General features: G+C 34.5%; 1 long non-coding RNA gene across 1 annotated transcript; it reads right to left on the bottom strand.

Moving 5' to 3' along the window:
- Positions 1 to 16,954: 16,954 nt before the first annotated feature.
- On the bottom strand, positions 16,955 to 26,170 carry LOC127880282 (uncharacterized). The gene is made up of 4 exons (XR_008049498.1): positions 24,682 to 26,170; positions 21,581 to 21,641; positions 18,397 to 18,523; positions 16,955 to 17,184 (listed from the first exon to the last, which is right to left on the bottom strand). It is a non-coding gene; the product is annotated as an uncharacterized LOC127880282 (long non-coding RNA).
- Positions 26,171 to 26,404: the final 234 nt, after the last annotated feature.

Here is a 26,404-nt window from a genome sequence, read left to right as displayed (position 1 = left end):
ATAGCAGCGATAATATTAACAATTTTAGTGCATGTGATAGCCTAAAACAAGACCATACAACTGTGTCTGTTCATAATCGAGTTAGACCTAACAGAGTTTATTTAATAAATACATCGGACGAAAAGATGTCAGTGTTTTGTTATTGGCGACGTGACTATGATTAGACGAAAATAAATGCCTTAAAAAATATATAAAAACTACTATTACGATTAATCGCGGAACTATTTTACACAATGCTCCATCGTCGCAGAGAAACATTGACCATTCGGCCTAGCGAACAACTCATCGGCAGAGAGTTGTGTCTCCTGTTAATGGCTGCACGTGAAAATTGCGCTCTCGAAAATTTTCAAATATGGCTATTACTATATAGCTTTACAGGATGCGAATTGGATTATTTATGATGCCTATAAAGGCAAGAAGTAGAGTGTGCTTATTGTGTGTGAATGAAAGGAGCATTAGTGTCTGTTTGCGTCTGGCTATCTTCCTATCTATGTTGACGCTACTGGGTAGGGATGTGGAGACGAACCACGGACCGCCACTTTCACAAAACAACGGACTTTATCGTTCGCTGAAACAGCGGCAACACCTTCGCAGACGACTGCAACGCCCGCGAGTGCACTGGACGCTCGGAAAAACACAAACCGATCTAACCAGGACAATGAGGTAATGTGTTTTATCAGAGAAATGAAAGCCGAAGTGCGCGCTGATTTGTCAGCGAAAAAACTCGAAAGTTGTTGAAATAAGTAATTAAAATCAAGAAATGAAGAAACAAATTCAAAGCCTTTGCTCAAAAAAGTTTAGAAGGCCATTCGCGGCGGAATAATCTGCGTTTTCTCGGGATCCCGGGTAAAATCGAGGAGAAGTGGTAGGATACGGAAAAGAAGGTACGGCATTTCATTAAAAACACACTTGGGTTGGCAGATTTTGAACACGTCGAAATAGAAAGAGCGCATAGAGTGGGTAATACAAATTCTGAAAAATCCCCAATTGTCGCAAAGTTTTCTCGCTACAAAGTCCGTGAAACCATACTGAAAAAATCAAGGCAAGTTTTGGACAGGCATTCAGAATTTCCAGTTCGAGAGGATTTTACTGAGCGAGTTTAACTACACAGGCGTGAACTGGGAAAGCGATTAGTTCATGCGCGAAATCAAGGGCAGTACGCTTCACTGCGTTTTGACAAGCCTTTCATCGATAACGAGGCGTACCAATACGACGACTTGACCGGGGAGATTAAGAGAATTGGAAATACCTACACACGAACAATAGCCAGAGGAATGTGGTGATGGAATCATCGCGGTCCAGTGAGGCGGATCGGTCCGATGCCGAAAGCGAAGCTGGAGCAACAGGCGGGGTGGAATAGGATAGCGGTCAAGGCCCGAAAGAAAGTATTACCATTGTAGATGTAATGCATGTGGTCTAGGAAACTTGTAAATAGCTGTGACGTTGTAAATTATTTACAATCATTGGACATCATAGGTTTAGTAGAGAAATGGAGTGAGAAATAATAAACCATATTAAAGTAAGACATATGAAAATGGCAGGATACATACTTTATTAAAGTAGTCACTTAATGTCTTTTGCAATGTATATGTTTGTTTATAGTATTTGTTGAAAAGACTGGGTGATACCTCGATACCAAACAGACGACGAAGAATACAGCACGCCAACCATAACACAGGATATCCGTAAAATCACAAATCTGATCAAAATTGGTATTATGAAGGCACTTACATAACCCCTGTCCTTGATTGAAGTGACTTTGTAAGGGGAAATCAAAATGTGCTTAAAGTGGCTCATTGTGACAGCCAGTATCAACCTCAGTAGAAACTACATGCATGGTCTAGTCGATCTGGTTGGCGTTGATGGAGATGGAAAACCTGTCGCTTCCATTTGGGTTGACGTTAAGCAGAGACTTTATTTATTTGGTAGATCAACATTAAAACTAACTCTTCCATACCTGACAGCATTTTTAAAATCAAATGTTTAAATAACAGAAAGAGTTATTTGTGGTAAATATAATGGTAACAGCTAATTATCAAAATACATAACCATCTTATACACGAACATTGAAGAGAATTACAAAGTTTACACTATCTTATAAAGGTCTTTGTATCCAGTACATGTTTTCATCATCATGAATTGTTTCAGTTTTAAAAGTCTTTGACGGTGTTTTTACATCAATAGCGGTGGAGTATATTTTTCTGCTGGTTTACTACCTATTATTTCAAGGTTGTATTCCCTTATGTTATCATCGGTAACATAAATGTGAGTAATATCATCTAACAAAGGATCATATTCACTAACAAGTTTCTGTTCAACACTGTAACGTTTATTTCAGTGTATAACCTTGGTCAGAAGCTATCCAGACGTTCAGAAAATAATCCATTGTCTGCAACATAAAAACTCAATGAAAAATAATGTCAAGACCGTGATGATAGTTCAAAAGCCGCCATTCCATCAGTTTGTGGTTAGAAGATCGAATTTCCGAATATGGTTTGACACACACATATTGATTGAGAGTAAGAAATCTGTTCTGTTCATGTTTAGATATTCACATTTCTGCAGTAATTATGATGGCATGCTTCAAAAGCAATGACCTTATGTTACCACCAGCTTTAGCAGGCAAAGTAATCATCCATTTGAATGTTCTGTTAAGAATTAAGAAGCTCTAGCCCTTATCTCTAGCATCATACTTTATACAGAGTTTCATGTGCATGACAATGCCGAGCATCAATATGCTGATCACTGAAAAGTGCCTTGTTTTATGCAGATTGTATTAGCGCTTCATTCTTATAAAATTCACTCTCATCGTCTGCAAAAATGTGTAAATTGTCTTGGAAGCTTAATGCCACTATATGGGAACCAATAAAAAGAGCATGCAATGGTTATAGGATTGCGTGTCTTTAGTTTTCATTACCAAATTGACCGATAAAAAATAAAGATGACACGTGGATAGCTAATTGCTTAATACACTACATATTCTTTGTCATGTACATAAGGTTAAACATGATCTGGCTCAAGAATATCTTAGTGAATATTTTCAGTCTTTTAATAGAAGTTATACTTGTTGTAAAATGTTAAATATGCGCCCAGCAAGTTTATCAGTATTTTAACTTGTATTACTTAAACAAGGTACACTGAATAGATTCTACTTTAAAGTATATTATAATGTAACTGGGGTACGGAAAATATACTAAACGTACCCCTGATTATTGCCGGTAGCCTTTAAGCGTATTTTCAATACCCGAGGTGCATCGTATTATACTTAAAAATTGCTGGTGAACTTTTAAGAAGAACTTGAGCCGCCAACGACCAATGGAGCTAAGTATGTCCAGCAGTTAATAAGATGATACTGTTGCTAAATGAAAAGTTTACGCATACCACACGATTGACAAAGCGACGTCGCTCAACGTTCAAAAGGCGATTCTAACTCTAACCCTGTGCACGATGCTCACAAGTGTCAATGAAATTAAGTCATGAAATTGAAACAAGGGAGATGATATGCAGTGTTATATATTCTGTGCAATATAAGAATGTTTTCATTTTTTTCTTAAGCAACCTTAGGGTAATAACTTATATGCCAGCTATCATTCTATGCTGTTTAAATGACTTAGTAACATAGTGAATGAAAATTTATCAGATTTATGTTTCACATACTGTTACAATCCCCTATCAATAAAACCAAAAAAAATCATCTTTGATAACATTCGTGAACACGCGAGCGATTCAACTTTCAAATAGACGCCAACATATGGTAACCTACGCGTGTGTAATTTCAAGACTCAGGATATCTTTCACACACACAGGCACGCAAGCACGCACACACACACGCACGCACGCATACGTGTCTACGGTGCAGAATGAGGACACATGATTTTTGCCCATCACTGTGGACACCACTTGGCAAGCATGATATGACCTTCAACTTTTTTTTACATATGTACAGTTGTTGATTTCCTTCCTATCCAGCTATTTATTTTTAGACAAACCAATAAGGATAAAACATAAGATTTGACAGCTAAATTGGGACAGTTGCTTGATACACATTACACTGAGGACAAACCAACCACTAAGGCAACTTACACAAAGCCATTGAGGACTTCACACACCATTTTCTGAGGACATCACACACAAATAAATTTTAAGTATAAAAATTGTCTTTATATGGATATGTATTATTTGTCACTGTCTGTTATGTTATTTTATAATAATCTATACTATTCTATAATATTTCACAACTAAGACTTCTCAAATATATCGGATATTTAAGTACATGCACTTTTGTTTGTTTCCAACTGGACAAAGCCCTACCACTAAGGACTTACACACCGCTCTCTGGGGACATAACACAGAGTTTCTATTATATTGCCCCTCTTTCAGATCAAACCTGCTATTTTAATTATGATAACATGGTTAGTTGCTAATATAGTAACCGAATATGATCACATAATCAATTTTGAGGATGATATTGTTCGGTTGAAGTCCTTGTGATTAAACAATATTTTGATTCGATTATCAGATAAATCTAATATACCAGGTAGGGTTTACTTACGCCTCAATTTTTTTCCGTGAAAGCGGATACAGAACATTTTAATGCACAGGCGCAACATCAATTCTCTATTGTCTCAATAAACACCGATACTGTACCACTGATATACAACAAGACAGTCTTAATCGAAACATTCAATAATCGAAAATATAAGATAATATGTATTGCCTTGATATGAGGGGTTATTATCCTGTAAAGTAATTGTGTGCTTTTTTCATAATGTGACCAATAATGTTTTTCATTAATTTAATAATACATAAGTTGCATTTGTATCATTACGATTCAAATCACCTCGCTGTAAATGGTTTAAAGTGAATGTGAGTACGGCTCAGTCCATACCTAATTAAAGAAATTCATTATCAACTCTCTTCTGGCAAAAACGTTTTCTAACATCGCCATCTAGCGAATCTACATCGAAAAAGAGACATCTATTCGTCTTATCCAATTTTCTCATTCGATGAAGTTTTGTGTTTTTCGACAACAGATGACGAAAGAACGGCATGAATTATTACAAATGTAATATACATTCGCTTCATTCGTATATTGTCCGAATATTATAACACCCTTAACTACATTGATGCGTCGTCTGTTAAACACACAGGACAGCAGACTGTACTTAGAGTTATTTATCTGAGTAATAGTCGTACAAAAAGCCCCGGTACGCTATCTATCCATTCAGTTAAAATAAACTTGCAAATTTTACTTACCTTCATAAATGCCATACAGCGCTCTTACTGGTCAATTTTAAATGGTAAAATGAAAAACCGCAATTTTTTTTCTAAATTAAGTCGGACTCCATAGCTTAATGTAGTTTGATTATATAACCATTTCTTATAATTATATTTAAATGCATTTGGCCAATTCCTTTGTAGCACCACTTGGAATATTTGTTTATAAAATCTCTCTCCATATATCTACCCCGCTCTTTCTCTCTCCCCCACCACACTCTCAATCTCTCTAAGAATTATGATGGCGGAATCGCGAAAGAACAATTCGATGATATAAGACGACGGAGCGATAACGCGAGATTACGATGCAATAATGCGTAATCTCGCGTTTTAGACATTGTAAAAACAAAGGTCAAAACGTTGAGAACATGATGGGAGATTGCGATTTAAGCCTATTATTCTTTTGCGAGTTCAATAGTGATCTCGCGTAATCGGGTCGTTATTTTGTGCCTTTGAATAGCAGAGGTCGACATTGCAAATTGTCTTAGTGGCACTAACGGTATACTGTAACATCCCTAAAATGATTTCTTAACCGCTATTAATTGCATACAAAAAATTAACAAGAGTTTTGCGGTAATATCCTTGCCAGGAGTTCTTTTAAACAAACAGCAGTGACGAATACCACTGAGGCCTCCTTGTGCAGGCGCCGTATTGTATCTCATACATGGCACTATCTGAAGGCATTATGATTTAAAATCACAAACTGTGTGCATACATATTCTATGTTTTAATTAAAATTCCCAAAGCAACAATATAGCGTATAGACCATTATAATATTATCATAAAACATAACGTCTATCATAATGTTTACAACACTAAAATGACGTAATAGAGTATAACATTTTTTAGCTGAAGATGTCTCAAATTTTAGTAATTCGTAGTTAGGTCTCGGATTCAGGATCGTTATGTTTACGAAAAGGGACGCAGGACACAAGACAAACTGAGTTGTACTTTTGGCAACCGTCCACTGAGGACAGTGTGACACATACTGAGGACAGTGTAACCCACCACTGAGACAATGTAACCTGTAAATGAAGACAGCGTTTGCAATGTAAACATGTCTATTTGAAAATGTCTTCAGTTAAAACATGGAAATATACATATGCGTGTGCGAAGTTAATAATCTAGCTACTAACATCCAACACATGAATTTGATTCTGGAATGTTAAAAAATTAATCAACAATATTTATATGGTACATTAAATCCGTAATTGTTTACTTCAGTGATATTTATAATGAGCAAGATAACAGCGATACAGACACATAGACTTGTAATTGTGTTTATGTGTGGAATGAACGAATCTGCACAGACTGATTGGGATTTCTAAACGGAGTACATATCTTTTGTACATGAAGGAGTTTTTGGCTGTTCATCAGAAAAATATTTACTATTAAAACAACTTTTCTTTCCTTATATTCTGGTGCTACTTCTTCTGAACTTGTATTTTAGTTTTCATTAATCAATGTTTTATATCTTTTAAAAAGTGATAAGAACGTATATACTCAGTTTCAGCTTAAACAATAAATATATTAAACGCGATATACAGCGTTAATTTCAAATATGATAGTTGAAAATAAACAATTCTATATACGCCGGTAATTGCATATAGATTAATTAAAAAACTTAATTTGGCTAAACGTGCATCACTTGTTTATCCCTTATCTGTCGTAAATCAATTATTTTATTAACTTTAAAAGTTTATTGCATGAACAGTTTATAAAGTTTTTACCATTAAACATGGTACATCTCGCGATGTGTATCACATAAAACATATTTGTAACGCACCCGTGTAATTAAAAATGAACGTCATACATGTGTGGTTAGATAATTAAACGATTTTCCCCTTATCACGACACCTCTAGTATTTTGGTACTTTTTTTTCTCACAATGCAAGTAAGTGGCATTTTCTAATAGGGTTTCATTCATTTCTTTCTCAATCATTCATGTTATTGTATATCTTGAAAGACATACTATGGTATCATCATAAGGCCCTAAACGGTAGTCCATTAGTTAAATACATAATAAGCCAATATCCGATGTTTATGTAAGCATAGTTTAATTGTTAGCACTATATAGCAGTTTTGAACAGTTTGGTACAAACATGATCGAGTACGAGTTGAACTATTGTTTTCAATCATAACCTGATCTTAAGAAGTTCCTAACATACCAACAATTGAGGATCTTGGAATAACCATGTAGAATAAACTTGAAAAATTACACCAACACTGTTCATAAAATAATAAACTTTTTGTTTATTTTAATTGAATGAATAATATTTAACTTAAAATCGGCAAAAAAAATTGCTTTGTGACGAAAACGGTTTCTGTCCACCCGTTTCTGTTATATAAAAGGCATTCTTTCGCAATATAGATCTAGCTTGATATTTCTTGTAACCAAAAGCAATTAATCAGTTATATATTCACTTACCATTCGATTTTTTTCCATATCTGTTTTTTCTTTAAAATGTTTAAAAAAAATCAGAAAGTCGGTTCCACTTTTCACTCCCTTTTGAGATATCGAACTGAAATTTCATTGTTTGACAACAGCAGTGACGTCACTCAGTCATGTATATTAGAAGATGAAAGAAACGAGGTCGTTCATGTTTTGAACAAATAAATCTTTTTAAACAACTGTAAATTAATTTGAAAGGTTAAAAATAACAATGAGACAGTGATATTGATTGAAACAAATAAGTGCGATACAAAAAAATATCTTATTCGATTTGTTGAAACTGGATGTACGCAATACAATTTAGACGGGTTATCTTTCTTTTGATTGTGTGTAAAAAATAATATCACCACTTTTAGTTAACCAGTTTAACAAACGGAGACAAGATAGTTGTCCCATGAATAAGTATTGAGGGGAAATAAATAGCATCGCGAAAATAGGTGACGCGTGGCAAAAAACATCCAGTCGCATCATATGTGTAATTTTTTGTTGTTGTTTTGTCTAAATTTCCATATGTATGATCGGTCAACGCCCGATACGCGGGCTTTTGCCCGTATTATAACGTGAGGTATAAACATACTTAATATTAAAGGATTAAAGGAATGGATCCAAAAATTAGGGCTCTACGAAGAAAAGTATAAAAATTAATGTTATAACCAGAGTGACCTCGACCTTTACCGGAAAAAAAATCCCGTTCAGTATGCGCCAGGGTATTTGATGATAAACAATTTGTGAAAGTTTTATTCAAATCCGTTGAGAAATAAAGGAGCAGTTGCGCTCGGAAGAAAATGTCAAATTTGGTTTCGACCGAATAAAAAAAAACCGACAACATGCGCCAGGGTACTTGGTGAAAATCATTTTGTGAAAGTTTCATTGAAATCCGTTGAGAAATAAAGGAGGAGTTGCGCTCGGAAGAATTGTTCCGCCCGCCCGCTCGCCCGCACGCCGACATTCACCAATCTTATAAACAGTTTTTCCTTCGGAAAACCTGGTAAAAAATAATGGCCCGGACAAGCTCATTTATGGCCATTATTCACTTTTGAACTCCAAGAGTGACCTTGACCTTCGAGATATCGACGTAATTCTTTCGCATGGAACACCGTCAAATAATTGTTAACAAATGTACCGAATCATTTTAAAATCTCCCAATGAATGACATAGTTATGGCCCGGACAATTTCATTTATGGCTATTTTTGACCTTTGAACTCAAAGTGTGACACTGACCTTGGAGATATCGACGTTATTATTTCTCATGACACACCGTCCAATGACTGTGAACAAATGTACCGAGTAATTTTAAAATCTCACAATAAATGACATATTTTTTGCCCGGACATGATCATTTATGGCCATTTTTGACCTTTGAACTCAAAGTGTGACCTTGAACTTGGAGATATCGATGTAATTCTTTCGCATGACACACCGTCCAATTATTGTTAACAAATGTACCGAATAATATTAAAATCTCACAATGAATGACATAGTTATGGCCCGGACAAGATCATATATGGCCATTTTTGACCTTTGAACTCAAAGTGTGACCTCGACTTTGCAGATATCGACTTTATTCTTTCGCATGACACAACGTCCAATGAAGGTGAACAAATGTACCAAATTATTTAAAAATCTCACGATGAAAGACAAAGTTATGGCCTGGTCAAGCTCATTTAGCATTGTTCTGCCCGCCTTGACGCCCGCCCACCCGCCCGCCCGCCGACATTCACCAATCTAATAACCAGTTTTTTCCTTCGAAAAACCTTGTTAAAAATATGCTGTAGAATTGATATAAAGCCATTGTGATGGTGCACCAAAACTTTCCCTGATGTTGGAGGTATTCTGTCCAATATAAACCCATTGCCACATGAAGATATCTCATTCAATGAGCCTTGTTCTGAGAAAACGGGGCATAATGCATGTGCGTGAAGTGTCATCCCATATTAGCCTGTGAAGTCCGCACAGGCGAATCAGGGACGACACTTTCCGCTTTTATGGTATTTTTAGTTTTAAGGAAGTCACTCCTTACCGAAAATCAAGTTTAGGCGGAAAGTGTCGTCCCTGATTAGCCTGTGAAGATTGCAGAGGCTAATCTGGGATAACACTTTACGCACTTGCATTTAGCCCTGTTTTCTCAGAACAAGGTTCCAATGTTTCAATAGACGATTCTCTTTTCGCTTTGGTAGAATTTGAAAAAGCGCAAATATAGTAAAGTTGATTGAACGTCATGTCCTCGTTTTTTATTTCACAGTCACCAGTATGTGTCATGTAATTGGCTTGAAAGTTAACATCCGTATTGCAGTTTTCTGGAACATATTGGGAGGTCATAAGAAACCAATCAACTATTCGTTATGAGGCATACACCAACGCACCAGTTACACTTGAATGTGCATTTCCGACGTCAAGTTCGCTGTCGTGAAGCTGGATATAATGGTAGCCAATATCAGCACTATATATCTTATGTAATATCATTTTATCTTTATTCGTTTCAAGTTCATAGACACTATCTGCCTTGTATGCGTCCACCTTATGTGTCGCTGTACTTAGGCAAGTTGTGCTCGAAAAACCACTCACGGAGAACATTCGAACACAAACGTACAATGTCGATTGTCCGTGAACAGGTATCGTTGCACAAGATGCAAAGGATTGTGTACTAAAACTGTAGAACTGACGTTTTCAAAATCTTCGTGGTTGCGCTTAAAATAGAACTTCCGATCAGTTGAAACATACTTGAGCAAGCTAGTTGTGCCCTTTTCTGTCCTGTCAGTGCCAAAGCCAACGAATAAATCTTCAATTTGAATTTCCGTTTCTTCAACATTCCACTGGAGAAAGATATGATCATCTGGCAGGTAGACAATTGTTTTAATCGTCAGAGATTTAGGCTGTTATGCCAACATTCGGGTTTTTGAAATCTTGAAATCATATGCTGTGATGATGCCAACATTCTACGACGGCATGATATGAAAAAGGTATTATGGTGTAACAAATTACTCATCGTGTCGACTAAAACTATGATGGCAAGTAATTTTCACAAGAGCATGACGCCAAAAATTATGTTTATTTGTCGACTTAGATATTGTCGACCAAATATTTTTTCGGGAAAAGCCGGAAACATTTACGTCGCGACTTTAACTTAATGTCGTTATGGCGAGTAAAAGTAAGAGGGGAAAACCTACAAAACAATGACGACATACCATGTTATTTCACAGTAAGTCGATATAAACTAATCCGGCATGACCATATTATTGGGGTGTACCATATACGCTTCCGTAGTACCATATACGCTTCCACAGATAAAAGCCGATTTTGGCAACGTGAAATACATCAGAGATACGTAATAAGCCTGTTTTCTTGGCCAACAATTGTATGTGTAAAGCATTCGGTTTATTCTGCACGCAACGTGAAATTTTGGCACCGATTTCATGCGTATTAAAAGATCTGTCCATAAGACCTTTTCAAATGTATTTCAATAACTTGATATATTTGCAAAAATAAAGTTCTTAACGGTGTGTTTACATTATGTCCAGCCCGTGTGTACTACCCGTTGATCATGCACTCTGGTTGAGAATAACATGGGGCTGCGAGGGTTTCCTTGTACTAGATAATCATGTCCGTTAAGTGACTATATGATTAGCGTTCGTAACATTGCGCTAAGTGGTCATCCATGTTTTGCTGTAAAGTATGCTGCTAAAAATCTAAGCAGTTTTTCCCACAGAATAAACATTTTACGCACACGTTCGTTACATCACACGAAGTTCTCATTGATTTTGATGAACACTGTGTTTTCGCTATCATCAATAGCAAAATGCAAGCATGATGTGGTCATTTCTAGAAAAAAATATGAATTCTCGTGATGGTAGATTCGGATAGGGTTAATTTCAGATACAAGTATATTGTGCATGTAACTTGGGTAGTAGACAATTTTGTTTTTAATTTGTATAATTAATAAACGTGGTTTATACAAATAGGATAAATACACCTTCAGAATTTTCTCCAATTAAAGTCAATTTCAAATATAGTAACTTGCCGAGACTTTTTAACAGACGGTTGCAATATCATTTTTCCAGAGTATTTTCTCTCATTTAAAAAGAAAAGACGCAAAATAAAGCTCATGACTCATACCGACAATATACCTTCAGTATTAGTATCCATCATTTGAAATCGGTAATATTATGAAGTGTTAAAAACTCGAAACCACTGATTCATTGGGAAGTTTCCGTTTAGGTTGAACAGTATTATAACAAGTGTATAGCTAAAATAAAGAACATGATAGGTAATTTTACTCAATTTTGTATATGTATCTATGTGTTATTTACCAATATTTATGTTCCTTGTGTTGTATGTTTTTATTTAAATATGTTGTGAGATTCATTCCCTTGTCCTGTGTGCGTCCAGCCATTTACTATGATGTATTACATGTTTTGTCCAGTCAGAATCGGAGGTATGCGGGCAACAAGACTTTATTAATCAGTACTCAAAACATGTAAAGTAGATTAAGTTATTGACAGCAATATGTTCCTTCCGCATTGCATTTGTAAAAGACAAACCAATGTTTATCAATTTCCCGTGCGTGAAAACAGCCACCGATGAATATGATTTAACAAGAAACACCGACACGAGTAAAACCTCCGCTAGTGGCCACCCAGATGACGCCATTTTTCAAGGCCAATCTATTTCTTCTCCCTTATTAGAGAAAGATTGTTCCTTCGTTTGAAGATCGTTTGATTGGTGACTCAAGAGTAAACTACGCGTCCCATTCTGAAGACAGAATTACGCTCATTTCCGGGTTCTGCAGGTTTTCTCCGGTGTTTTATCAGGATTATCATGATAAAGTCGTTCAGTCACTAATAAATCTTCACAAAGGCAATGGTCCATGCAAAAAGGTTAAGAAGTACACTGTTTCGTGGTATTGGGGTCAAGATCAACTAGTTTCCTATGATACTCTCATGTCTATATTGATCTCTCCTCCCGTTCTTGCTTTTGCATTTAAATCGAATTCCTTCAGTATGCATACTGATGCTTCTGGTACCGCTTAAAAGGCTGTTCTTCTGTAGCAGCAGGAACTCTCATTTGAGTGTTTTTATAGCTACAGTAACTGCGAACCGAGGACTTCATCGTAGTGAGCTTAACAATCATGCAAACAAAACAGTTATTTGCGCTTAAATAGGTCATAACGAACAAATTTCACAACTAAGTTAATGCCACAACATTACTAATCAACTGACGATTGCCGTTTCATTTAAATGTATTATATGTCTTCAGCAAAGCTTGATGCTACCGGTTAGCGTTGGGTCGCTGCTTTGTCGATTTTGACAATTTGGACAGGACATAAAAAGCAAGTAAACTTAGGTAAACGAAATGCAGATTGCGAGTCGGAGACCGAAGTTGTTATCTAATGCCATTAAATAAATTCTTTGAAATGAGGTCTATACAGTTCCTTATAATCCATTTAGCGTTATAAAGGTTTCATTTAATATACTATACAAAAATTGTATCATTCTTTATTGAAAATGATGCATGTTATCATCTTTGTTAAGTTATTGAAATTAAAACAGACACCATTAATATTTGCATTTGTTTGTTACATTAAATTTATATTTTAATATGGAAATTTTAAGTAAATTACATGATAACCGCATGAGTATTGTTTCAAATTTTGTGTGTGCATCAGATGAATATGCTTGAAGTTGCAAATGAATGTTAAAAATCTTTGTGTGTCTTCATAATTTCCATTAAGCATATAAAACATCGGAGACATATAGGATATTTGTTGGATTCGGTGGAATATCGATTTTCATTCACGAGTGATCATAGAAAATAATATTTTCACGAGTGGCGCAGCCACGAGTGAAAATATATATTTTATATGATCACGAGTGAATTAAAATCGATATTCCACCGAACCCAACACATTTTCTTTTTATTTTATGCTTTTTTCACAGTTTATATACATTGTTAAAGAGTTTAACTAAATAATTTCGCTGGGAAAATGACGTCATTTCGTCAAAAAATGACGTCATTTAACATAAACAGTGAAAATTATCGATAATTTTTACTGATAATTTTCATTGTTTGAAACACTGAAATTATCAGTTTTAATTCACTGATATTTCTCTATAAACCACCGGAAAGCATAAAATAAAACTCGTATTTATAGTTAATTTTATATTTCACAAAGTAACTCACCTTTGACAAGAATGTCAAAATTCATAATAGCACAGTTTACATGTCTGTATCATTAATGTTGTAATTGTTTTCCGAGGTTCGATTGTTTTAATGCCCCAGGATCGAATGATCGGGGGTATATTGTTTTCGACCTGTATGTCTGAAATTGTCTGTCATTTAATGTGTTTGTCCCAAAACTTTAACCTTGGGCATAACTTTTGCAATATTGAAGATAGCATCTTGATAGTTGGCATGCAGTTGTATCTCATGGAGCAGCTAATTTTGAGTGGTAAAAGGTCAAGGTCAAGGTCATCCTTCAAGGTCAAAGGTCAAAGCGGCGCAGTAGGGGGCATTGCGTTTTACAAACACAGCTCTTGTTCATTAAGGTCTTATCTATTGTTCTCCTAATAAGTTCGTTTCTTCTATTATATATTGTTGAAATTCCAAAATATTTCCTATTGTGGGAATCAGTTATATCAATGTCTGAAGACAATTTGAAGAAAGGCCGGAGAGTGTAGGATAGGTCATTTTAGCTCTATTGGGTAAAGTGTCATATACCAGTGTTTATGTCCATTGTCTTGAATGTATCCATTCGCATTTGTTGTGAGATTCATTCTCTTGTCATATGTGCGCCAAGTCATTTTCTGTGATGTCATTCGGCTATTGTCTAGTCAGAATGAAAGATATGCAATCAACAAGATGTTTATTGGTCAGCTGTTAAAAAAAAGTAAACTACTCAAGAGTTCTCTGTTTAAGTGATTCTATTTACCGACAATGCTCTGCCTGTCGCAAAAATTACTGGAACCTCGAGACGGTTTTCGGTTATTCCACAGGTTTTGGCAGGTATTGAAATTTGTAATTAAATGCTTTATATTGATAAATGTAAACATTGGATCTAAAAAGCTCCAGTAAAAAATCAAGAATCTAAAAAAAGAAAAAAACGTAACCCTAAACAGGGCTCGAACCACTGACACCTGGAGTCCTTCAGTAAAAGTCTACCACTTAGACTACTCGACCATCCGTCTTATACAATGTAGGATGTATTTTATACGTTATATAAGCAATCCTCGTGGTTTCACAACACATAACGACAACAACAGAGCTCTCCAAATTATTCAATCGTTTCGCGTTGCAACGCTTTATAATTTTCATGTTTTTAAATAGTAAAAAGATGCATATAATGGTTATTTTAGAGCATGTTAAATGTTCAGTATTACTGTTTCCTTACAAATATCATAACTTAAACGAAAACTTGTAAATCTGAAACAACTTTTTAAAATTTTGTCAATTTACCAAAACGTGAAAAGGCCCCATTAACGGTCTTCTAATGTTTCTATTTCTTATCACACTGAAGACAGAGTATAGGCTGTTATATATATCGCGATTAAGTTAGCCAGTACCGGCATCGGACATCAGACTTTAACATAACTGCACTTCTAAGAAACGCAATAGTATTGGTTTTGTTTGCGTTATGTCATTTCGAACAAAATAAAAAACGAGAACAACAAAAATGTGTTCACATAATGCATGCACTAAGTGCAACTGCAATCAGGCTCTCTAACGAGTACAATTTTACACTTAACTGATGTCACAGATACGGCAACAAAAACGCGCTCTAAACAGTAAGGCCTGTCTCAAATGTCTGTCGAAGAATGCGCTAAGATGCCATAACAACTTTACAGAATGTTGACACCTTGTGAGAACACACATGTAGAAATGTCGCGATGAGCTGGTTGTCCATGTATGTGATACTTTAATGAGTGGTATATAAACATGGCTCTCTGGATTTTTGGTTTGAGCTTCAGACTGACTTTACAGCTCTAATAATTCTTGTTTAATGTATGTTTACACGTGTGCGTTTTGTGATTAATTCTGGGTAAAGCGTGAGGTTTGGCATGTCTTTTAAACGGTTGAAACCCACAATTCTTCTACTTGACATGTCCAATGCGATGAACCCCTCTTTTATTATTGTAAATTTGTAATGTAATGTCTTGTTTTATACAAGGCTCTTTGCCATCTGCCTAAAAAGACCATCGAATAGTAAAAAGTATTCTCCTGATAATGTACATGGAATTTAATTAATCCTTTATTCTTATATACTACAAATCTACAAATGACAAATCTAGTATGTTTTGGGAATCAGATATCGCCTTGTGTCATTTTGTGTTTAAAATTTATACACTTATTCAACTAAAATATAATACAGAGAGTAACGAAAACACGTTTGAAGTGTATTTATTTGACTGAAAAAATAGTATTCCATCCGGCTATCTGAAAGAAAATAAAGAAATAAAGAAACGTGATAACAATACACGTTTACTCACAAGGAATCACCAATTATGTTTAATATATAGTTGCGATATCACACACACAGAAAATGCAATTTTCATATGCGTTATAGTGAAAGGAGATTTCAATTTTCGAAGTGAATTGAATAACAAACTTAGTAATTTAACCGAAGAGCATTGAAAACGAGATGGCTTTTAAAATACGTTTGTACAAAGAGTCGTATATATTTAATGACAAGGCGAGCTAGAAAAGGGGTGATCTTAAAGGGATCTTTTCACGCTTTGGTAAATTGACAAAATTGAAAAAAGTTGTTTCAGATTCGCACATTTTCGTTTTAGTTATGATATTTGTGAGGAAACAGTAATACTGAACATTTACCATGGTGTATTATAGCCATTATATGCATCTTTTGACGATTTTAAAACCTAAAAATTATAAAGCGTTGCAACGCGAAACGATTGAATAATTTGGAGAGTTCTGTTTTTGTCGTTAAATTTTGTGAAACTACGAAGATTGCTTATATAAGGTATAAAATACGTCCAGTATGTGTACTCGGCGGAATAGCTCAGTAGGCTAAAGCGTTTTTACTTCAGGACTCTGGCAGGACTCCAGGGGTCACTGGTTCGACACCTGCTCCGGGCAATGTTCTTTTCCTTTTTTTAATTTTATTCTTGATTTTTTACTGGAGCTTTTACGATCCAATGTTTACATTTATAAATATAAAGCATTTAATGAATAAGTTAAAACATGCCAAAATCTGTGAAAAGGCCCCTTTAATTTATATCAATACGTAGAGAGAAAAAAACAGATGAGTAGTTAATCACATCGTTAGTTTAAGACACAAACGGACATACAAAATCTTACACTATTGGACAAGGATACTTCAAACGATTACAGCACATCCATCTGGGATAATCCTGGTGATTAATACTCGGACGCCTAAGACATAATTCATGAATTGCCGCCAGGCATTCCCCGTCCCTACACTGATATCGACAGGAACACTGACCTAAAAGCAACAACACAATTGTAGTGTGACCCGTAATAACATTGTGTCAATCAACATTGTGTCATTAATAAAACTAAGCAAAATATCACTAAACAACGCAAAAGTATTAACGATAATACGTTTACAAAATTTGACATATTAAAATACTGAATAAAACTTAAACTGCAGGTTAAAAATACATACTAATTAATGATGAGACAGAGCTTGAAAAAAAGTGTCATGTAACAAAATTTAATTAACGCAACGCTTAGATCATGGCTAATGAATAACAGTGCTTCTAACACAATATACACTTCCATTATCTTTTCTCCTGTCAATAAATTAACTTAAACCGCCGTAATTTGAAACAATCTTATATGCATTCTAACCAGTATGACAAAACAAGGTTTACGAAATCGAATGCATGTCTGCCGAAAATATTTTTTCCTTAGGAAGTTTACAATTATGCACGACTACCGGTTATACGCAGTTATAAATATGTTTCAGTTAGGAATTCTTCAATGCTTATTTCGTTTATATTATACTGTCAAAACAAGCCCGACAATCCAGAGTGCCCAGCTAAAACTGGTTTTGCTTCATCAAAAAAATTAAGCGACTCGAGATACGTTATACATTGCTAATTAGTTGAATGACAAATTATGGTCGGAAAGCTTAATAAGAATACATTTTAATGAACAAAAATTTAAATAACATGTATCGTTAATCATAGCATACGTCAGAGCTGGACCGTTTTTATAGGATCGGACCTAGCCTCATACTGGACCTCGGACGAAAGGCAGTGGGTCGATTAAAGACGTCTTGCGTAGCTCTGACATATGTAACTATCTAAGTCATTGTAGTTGATAATACTTATTAGACAATAACATACGACGGAGCTATACTGAACGTCTAACAACCGGGGCCCTCGTCCTGCCGGGGTCGATTATACACTAATACTACTCAGCTCTGGCAAAGCAGGATTTGCATGTTTTTGGTTAATTGATAACTTTGAATATATAAAACTGACATACAATTAGTATTTTATTTTAAGTAAGGTATGAATATCTGTTTGCTAAGGTGTTAACAGGCGAGGTTCGTCATATACTTAATATCGTAAAAAAATAATTTTAAGGAGGTCTTTCGTGTTTTCGTCAAAGCGCATCTTTTTCATATCTAAATTTCAACTGTAATACATTTTTTAATATACTCGGACATTTATTCTGAAAGTAATACCTCTATTCGCCAGTTTCCATGTATGCTGATGTATGACAGTCTACATAATGGTGCACATAACCATGAGGACAACCAAAATCCGGACGGACGGCATTGTTCTGTTTACGATGACAGTAGATCCCAAATTCTGTTGAAAATAATAACACATCGGAGGTCAGTTTATCAACATATCTTAGAGTGATCTTACGTAAGATTCGGTCGTACGCTTATCGTAAGTACCATGAACCGTTTTTTCAAAGAAATCGCAGCTAAGCTGTCGTAAGATTTTTGCTTTAAGTTACGATTGGGTATGACCAGTCTTAGCATTCGTAAACATGGCGGCCGTATGAGCTTTAGACGTATTTTGACCTCTGGAAAGGAGGCTGTTTCGCGAAAGAAAGAATTTTAGCGATTTTCGGGATGTAGAAATATTGAGTCGCTATTTTCTAGGCAGACAATTCAATAAGCCGCTTTTAGTTAGAAGATGATCTCAAAAAACCGACGATGACATCACATTCTATACCTGTCCTGACGAAGGTTTGTTTTTGCATTCATTTAATTGTTGTGTTCTCAATTAATCCAATATGATTGAAATAACTTATGTTTGATAACGTTTAATGAATTCGTTATAACAATATCTGTATTGAATGTTCAATAGGGATAATTTGAATTGTGGTGCATTGAAATGTGCGATGCAATTTTTAGTACTTCGCATAATTAATTGTTTTGCCGTTGAAAGGATAAGTATAAAGGGTGCTTTGTTTCATGTTTATCAAAATAAATGTTTCTATTGCATCTCTTTAAGTAAAACAGTTCAGTTGCCAAAATATCTTAAATTTTAAAGGTTGAAATATTATTGGGATATTGCATATTTCGGACGTTGCAATGCAAGTTAGTTGGTGACACAATTTATTGATACACCTTTTCCGCATAAACTTTTTATGTGTTGTATATAAAATGAAGCACCGTATAATTGATTGAATATCTGCCCCTACTGATAAGTAAGAAAATGTGTAACCAAACACAACTGGTTTACGCTCTTGACAATGTTTAATTGTATGACCCTCTATAACAATGTCAGTCAGAAACTGCGTAACTAATAGTGACATTATATGTAACATGTAAATAACAAGTATGCACCAATCATCCACCGCTATTAATTGAATTCCGTGTTCACATCTTAAGTATAGTTTATTTACAGGTTCATTAACATTGTGTCAAAATGGCCTGGGTCAACAAATGATGCCTCTGTCTTTGACAGCTGTGGATTGAAGGTATGAACATAAATTATGTGCTTTTATGGATATAGTTTATGCTTTACATTTTCATTGCTTTCAAAAACAAAATTTATTGATTGACACGTGTGATGCTTAATGCCTCACTCTTTGGAGCGTAATTGTAATCATCACATCTACCTCATAATAATAACAATTAAGTTAATGTACTATTTGGGAAGCCTTAAGCACTGCAGCTGTCCGTCATCTTTGTCTTTCCATACAGAAAAAAAATGTTATAAAAATGTGTAATTATGTTGTTTTTTATTTTTCAAGTTAAAAGTATAAAAGATGTTTTTGTGCGAAAAAAACTCTTTAAATGACTGATTGACTTGTTTGTGTATCTTAACGTGGCGCGGAGGGTATCATTGAAGGAGACACATCTAGTTAAAAAAAACATTTGATAGATTTTTAAGTTGCTTACATATACACGTGCATATGCCTGCATGTACTTTGTTTTATGAATTTATTTCTTTATTCATTTTAGTCTTTTATGAAATAAATTTCTGAAGATGTGTTTCAATGAAATAAAATGCATAATTAGGGGAACTGTAATTAGATAAATGGGTTATATTGATTTTTATTCCACACTGACTGGTGTCTACATAAAACTGGAGTATTTATACATGCGGTTAAACAAGAGCTGTCAAGCAGTTGCTGCATGCATACGCCTGCACAACTTGTCGAAAGATCAGCAGGTGCAACTACTTGAACAACCTATTGAGACACATGAAGTGGATGACATTGTACACGCTGCCCGACAACAGGACCGAAATGCTGCAGCGTATAGACAACACATAATTAATTTATATATGTAGCTGCTGTGTTATGCTCACATGTGCATGAAGTGCTCTAGGTGAGCTTTTGTGGTCTGTCTATGTCCGGCTACATGTGTTATCAATATTTTACTCTTTGTTGTTGAAATTTGGTCATAGTTTTTCTGTTGATAATACAATAGAAGTTAATGATGTTTTTGTCTATGAGCTGCTTTGTTGTCTATGAGCTGCTGCATTTTGGTAAAAAAATCGTTGTAACAGTATTGAAATTGACAATGTCTTTGTCGTTCTTTTTGTGGATTGTTTTCATTAAGTACACACATTTTACAATATGTATTTTTTGCCATGATTATAATGAATAATGTTTCCTTTATAACAGAACAAATTGAACACATATTCTGCTCCTTTTATTTGTGTATTTGTAACATTGCAATGCATTTTTTCTCCAACAACTCTACAGAAACAATGAAGTGCAGCACTATCTGAAAGTAAAATTCATTTTATGTTTTAAGGCAAGTGATGAAATAACGAATTAATATTGTTAAATAAAGGGATGTTCTTTATGATTTTTCTTTCTAGAACATGTACTGTGCATACTGCACATCAGACAAGGTTCTGTTGGAACAAATTGTTTCATATTTAATTAATGTTAAGATTTTTGATACATTAATGCAAGTTGATGATAATAAGGCTCGATTGGTCAAGGTAGGCAAGGGTACTACTTAAATGTACCACGGGTACTCTTAAGTATACTTAAATGGTCCCCGAATATGGTAAATATACTTAAACATACCCAGTAATTAAAACACTAAATTGGTCTTTGTCGGCTTTTGCTCCAAATAGTAATGGTAATATTTATGTCAATATTTTGTACAATGACCTCTATAATCGAATCTCATACTACAAAAAGGATATTAAGGCAAGTTTTTTCTAAGTGACTTCTGTTTCGTATTCCGTAGCACGTTTTACATCGGATTTTTGGCGGGAATAAAATTCGGGTAGCTTAAATGGGCCGGGTACGTGTTGATATATTTTCCATACCCGGGGTACATTTAAGTATACTGAAGAGTACCCGGGGTACATTTAAGTAGTACCCGACAATGAACAATCGAGCGATGTTAGGTAAATGTAAATCTTTAAATTAATTGAACTCACATCTTTTTTTCTTCACTGGCTCTTATGACTTGGCCTTACATGAGCTGTTCGGCAGATCTTCCTAAAATGTTAATATTATAATGATTAAAACTCTGTCATTAACATAACTTATCAAATATGTTCGTTAAGCTTATGTTTACTTGAAACTGTATTCGTACAATTCTATGTAAAAAACAATTACTTTTTTCTATTTACTATAGAAATGAATACCCATAAGGCCATTTGATTTTTACCATTGGTATTGTGAAATTTGATAAACCTTTAGAGGTTTATATCTTTATATCTGCGCATAACATGATGGTACACATTTTTTAGCGTTCCAATTTTCCTTGTTCAGTCGAATTTTGAAAAGGTTCACAATATTTGAAGAAATAGTTTCTTCACTCAGACTGTTCCAAAATGAAATAGCTCTAATTGAGAACGAATTTAATTTGATGTTCTTCTTGCACTTTGGTGTTTGGAGTTTCAAGGAATGACAACGAAAATCATTTTGTGAAAGTGAGAACAGTTTGTCAATTTCAGACTGTCAATATGTGCATGGATTTGAATAATTGGATCATATCAGCTCTATCACGTCTATACTCGAAGGTTACAAGACCACGTTCCTTCAACCTCTGAGTGTAAGGAATATGATACAAGTTTGCCACAAGTTTGGTAGCTCTTCGTTGAATATCTTCTATTTTCTTCATATGTTTTTTTTAATGTGGAGACCATACACTAGATTCGTATTCCAATGTGGGTCGAACAAGTGATTTGTATAAATGATTTAACATGTCCTTGTCAAGATATTCAAATTTTCCGTGTATCCAGCGATTTATCTTCCCAAATAGGGAAAAGTACCTGAACCATACCAATTGGGAAAAACTAGCGCGAAAAACTCTAAAATTTGGAAAATCCGTGTCTTGAAATCTTCCAATTGGGAATTATGGGTCTTTTTAATTGCTTGGTATCAATAGCAGAAATCAACTCAAATGTTGTTTTACATTCATTTTGTCTTATAATTTTCAGTGTCAGTGCTCATTTTATTTGTTAACTTGCAGATAATGCACTTTTGGAACAAAATTGACAAAATCTTCCTTCCTTTCGGGAATTTTTCAGACGGGAATTGGGAATTTTGTAGTTTTTCTCCAATTGGGAAAGTACCTTTTACGTGTACTTAATAAAGAAGGGGAAAATCGCTGGTATCAATCCTAGAATTATTTGTGTTTTACATGTGATGTTGGAAATGTGCTGATCAAAATTGAGCTTGTTATCAAAAGTTATTCCCAAATCTTTCTGTTTTGTCACAGATTCAACATAAACAAAATTTCCATCCACCCTTCTCTCTCATAGAGTATCTGAACACTTCTTCATTACTTCATATATGCCTTACATGTATCGGCATTAAAGGACAATTTCCACTTTTCACTCCAGTCACAAAGTTTGTCAAGATCAACTTGAAGCTTTTCACACTCTTCAATGTTCGGAACTTATGAATATAATTTAGTATCATCAGCTAAGATTTTCACGACTCCAGAAACAACATCAGGCAAGTAATTGATAAAGCAGAGAAATATAATTGGACCTAGCACACTTCCTTGGGGTACTTCACTTATTACATTAGCCCATGAAGAAACGGACGAACCAACTCGTACGTCCTTTGTCCTGTTATGCAAAAAGTATATCACCCGGTTGAAAAGTTGACCCCCGATTCAAACGCTTTGGCAAAATCAAGATAAATAATAAATATTGGCACTCCAGAGTCTTGCATATTTGCCCATTCATCAAACATTTCTAGAAGCTGATTAACACAAGAACGTCCTGACATCAAACCACATTGAGCATCTGCAAAAAGTCTATTGGAAACCATATGAACTGTTAATCTTTCTCTAATCAATTTTTCACAAAGCTTGCATACAACTGATGTTAAACCAACAGGTCTGTCGGGTCATTTTTGTTTCCTTTTTTGAATATAGGCGACACAATGGCCTTTCTCCAATCATCTGGAATAACTCATTCATTTAATGATTTGTTAAAAAGCAACATTAATGGTTTAACCAGAGCTCCAGATAAGAGGGTTATTTGCGTATTTACGCATTGAAAAAATCCCAAAAAATCGGCCCAGTACGTAACAAAACGCAATACAAATTTCGGTACGTATTTTAAATCGATTAAAGTGCGTAACTGGTTTAACCAATAATTCAGTTGAGTTTTTTAGTGCAATTTAACCTTTGAATCAAAAGTAAGTCAATCAAAATAAGCTTGTAATTAAAATGGCGGCCCATCATGTTTGTGGATCAAAAAAAGGACGTTTTAAGCGACCAGCGGCTATTGCGGGAATATTTTTAAAGAAAGTCTGTTCATATCGTCATTTTAAATTCATTGTGTTTGCATTTAATAATATAAATAACAACTAATAACATTTCTAGATTGAACACGCCATTTACTTTGTCAGTTTTCTATGGAAATGGAAAATACCCCTAAATATTCCTAAATACCCTTTATGGCTGAAACAAAGGAGTAAAATACGCTTTAAAAATAATATCAGGTGGTGATCGAAATACCCTTTAGACTAAATCCTTATCTGGAGCTCTGGGTTTAACCAACTCATTTGTAGCTTCACTAAGCACTTAAAGATGAAAACAGTCCGCACCTGGTGACTTTTCTGGGTTTATTGACTTTTTAAAACACTTTTAATACCTCAATTTCACTAAAACTTGTGTAATTCAACATTTCAATGTCATCTATGACCTCTATGTGTTCTCCCGTTTCAATCTCTGCTTTTACAAATACACTGCTGAAAAAAAGTGTTGAGTAAATTGACCTTTTCTTATTAGTTTCTGCCTCGATATCATCAGGCTTAATTAATGCACCGATAGAATCTTTAGTTTTCCTTTTGGAGTTCACATACCTCCAGCAACTCATGTTCAAATGACGTGATGGAAGACATTTACACATACTTGTTATTGTGCGCCTAAAAAGAAAGTACATAGTGTTCGAATTGAAACATTCCACAGTTGAACAAATTAAGTTATGAATACCGGTAGATACCACATTTATAAATTAAGTAAACATTATTATATATATATATATATGTCAGAATATGTAAAAAAAAAACATACATGAACATAACTGGAATTTGTCGACTCAACCGTCTATCCCAACCAGTAACTCCGCAGGGAGAATGGCTATTATCTTAAATAGAAAACTTCAAACAAACAATAACTGACAACGATTATTACGTGCAATTTCAATAAGTTTAATGATATAATTGTTTTATTTATAATTCAAAAATCGAATTTTATCATTTGCTTCCATTCCGGCTTTCATTTTTAAAATCTTTATGTGACTGATATTGTGATTTTTTTTATCATATTGTGGTACAAGTTATGATATTTGATTAGTTTATATACCTTAACTTCTGTCCATTTCTTGATAACTTTATCTAGCCAATGCTGTTCACTCAGAAATTGAGTGACAGTTTTCAGATTTTAATTTAATTCTTAAGCTAAGTACAATAGGTAATATAGTTAATTCTATGCCAAAAATAAATATTAAGTATGCATCCTTATATATTAAGATTATGTACTTAGATACATGTATGTACATATATAACAAAAGAAATTGAAATGTGTAAGATGAGAATGTACCATGAACAGTTAGATAAATTTACTCTTGAAACAAACACACGATTAAATATAATGCTTTTTCAAATCATGCCTATGTTAATAAAATATAAACAAACACAGTGTCAGTATTTAAAATTTCTTAACCACAAATGAATCAATCTATAATCAATTTCAGATATCAAAAAAACAGATCTTATGTCGCATCTTGTTGTTCAATTTCGAAAATCATTTATAACGATCTTCGTTTATTACTAGAAATATTTCGGTGCATTCTTATAGTTACCTCACCCGATGTTGTTTGTTTTTCTTTTTGCTAGTTGAAAAGGAACAAAATTGATGGCGAATTTTTCGAATATTTTTTACCTTATTTTGGCAACATAATATTTGTTGTGAAAAGCCATTTTGATGATTAAGGAGTACCTTCACAGTTCGCGCAGTATTGATCTATACAAAGCCGGGTTCAAAACAAGCGGGTTTTTCCCAATGGTTAGTTTGCGGATTAAGGTAACATTATTTTGCGCACTTTTAGCGGCCGAAAAAAAAATCAACTTTGCAATCGTTGGAAGTTGGCATTGGGAATTTAGTTTTTTTCAATTTGGGAAAAAACAACCAGATTTGCATTGGGAATGGGGCCGATATTCGGACCCGTGGCATAGGGCGGAAAAGGCCTGTAATAATAAAGAAGAAGAATATTATGAGTTTAAGTAAAAGTGGAAAGCTATCTAATGAAAAGTACTATGTGAATAGGTATAAATATCTTGGAATTGTTTTTGCATCATCTGGAACTTTTAGCTACTGTCAGAATGATCTTTACAAAAGAGCATTGAAAGCAAGTTTAATGATAATTAGTAAGGTTTTTAATCAATTACATCAAAATGTTGACAGTATCATTCATCTGTTTGATCATACCATCAAACCCTATCATCTTGTTTGCAATGAGATATGGGGAACTCTAAACATCACTAGTTCTACTGTAAGAAAAACAAACTATAATTAATTGAATTACATTTAAATATGTATTGTGATAAAATGCAAGTAAAATTTTTAAAATACGTTCTTGGTGTACACAAAAATGCAACAAATGAAGCAGTGTGTGAATTAGGAAGATACCCGCTATATATTGATGTAATATGTAACATAAGGCCAAAATAAACAAGAGCACCGCCTTGCGGATGCAGAACGCTCATCTATTTTCTTTTTTAAGGTAAAGGGACTC

This window comes from Dreissena polymorpha, chromosome 4, assembly GCF_020536995.1.
Source record: "Dreissena polymorpha isolate Duluth1 chromosome 4, UMN_Dpol_1.0, whole genome shotgun sequence".
In the NCBI taxonomy this organism is placed as follows: domain Eukaryota; kingdom Metazoa; phylum Mollusca; class Bivalvia; order Myida; family Dreissenidae; genus Dreissena; species Dreissena polymorpha.
This window is presented reverse-complemented; position numbering and strand designations above follow the sequence as displayed.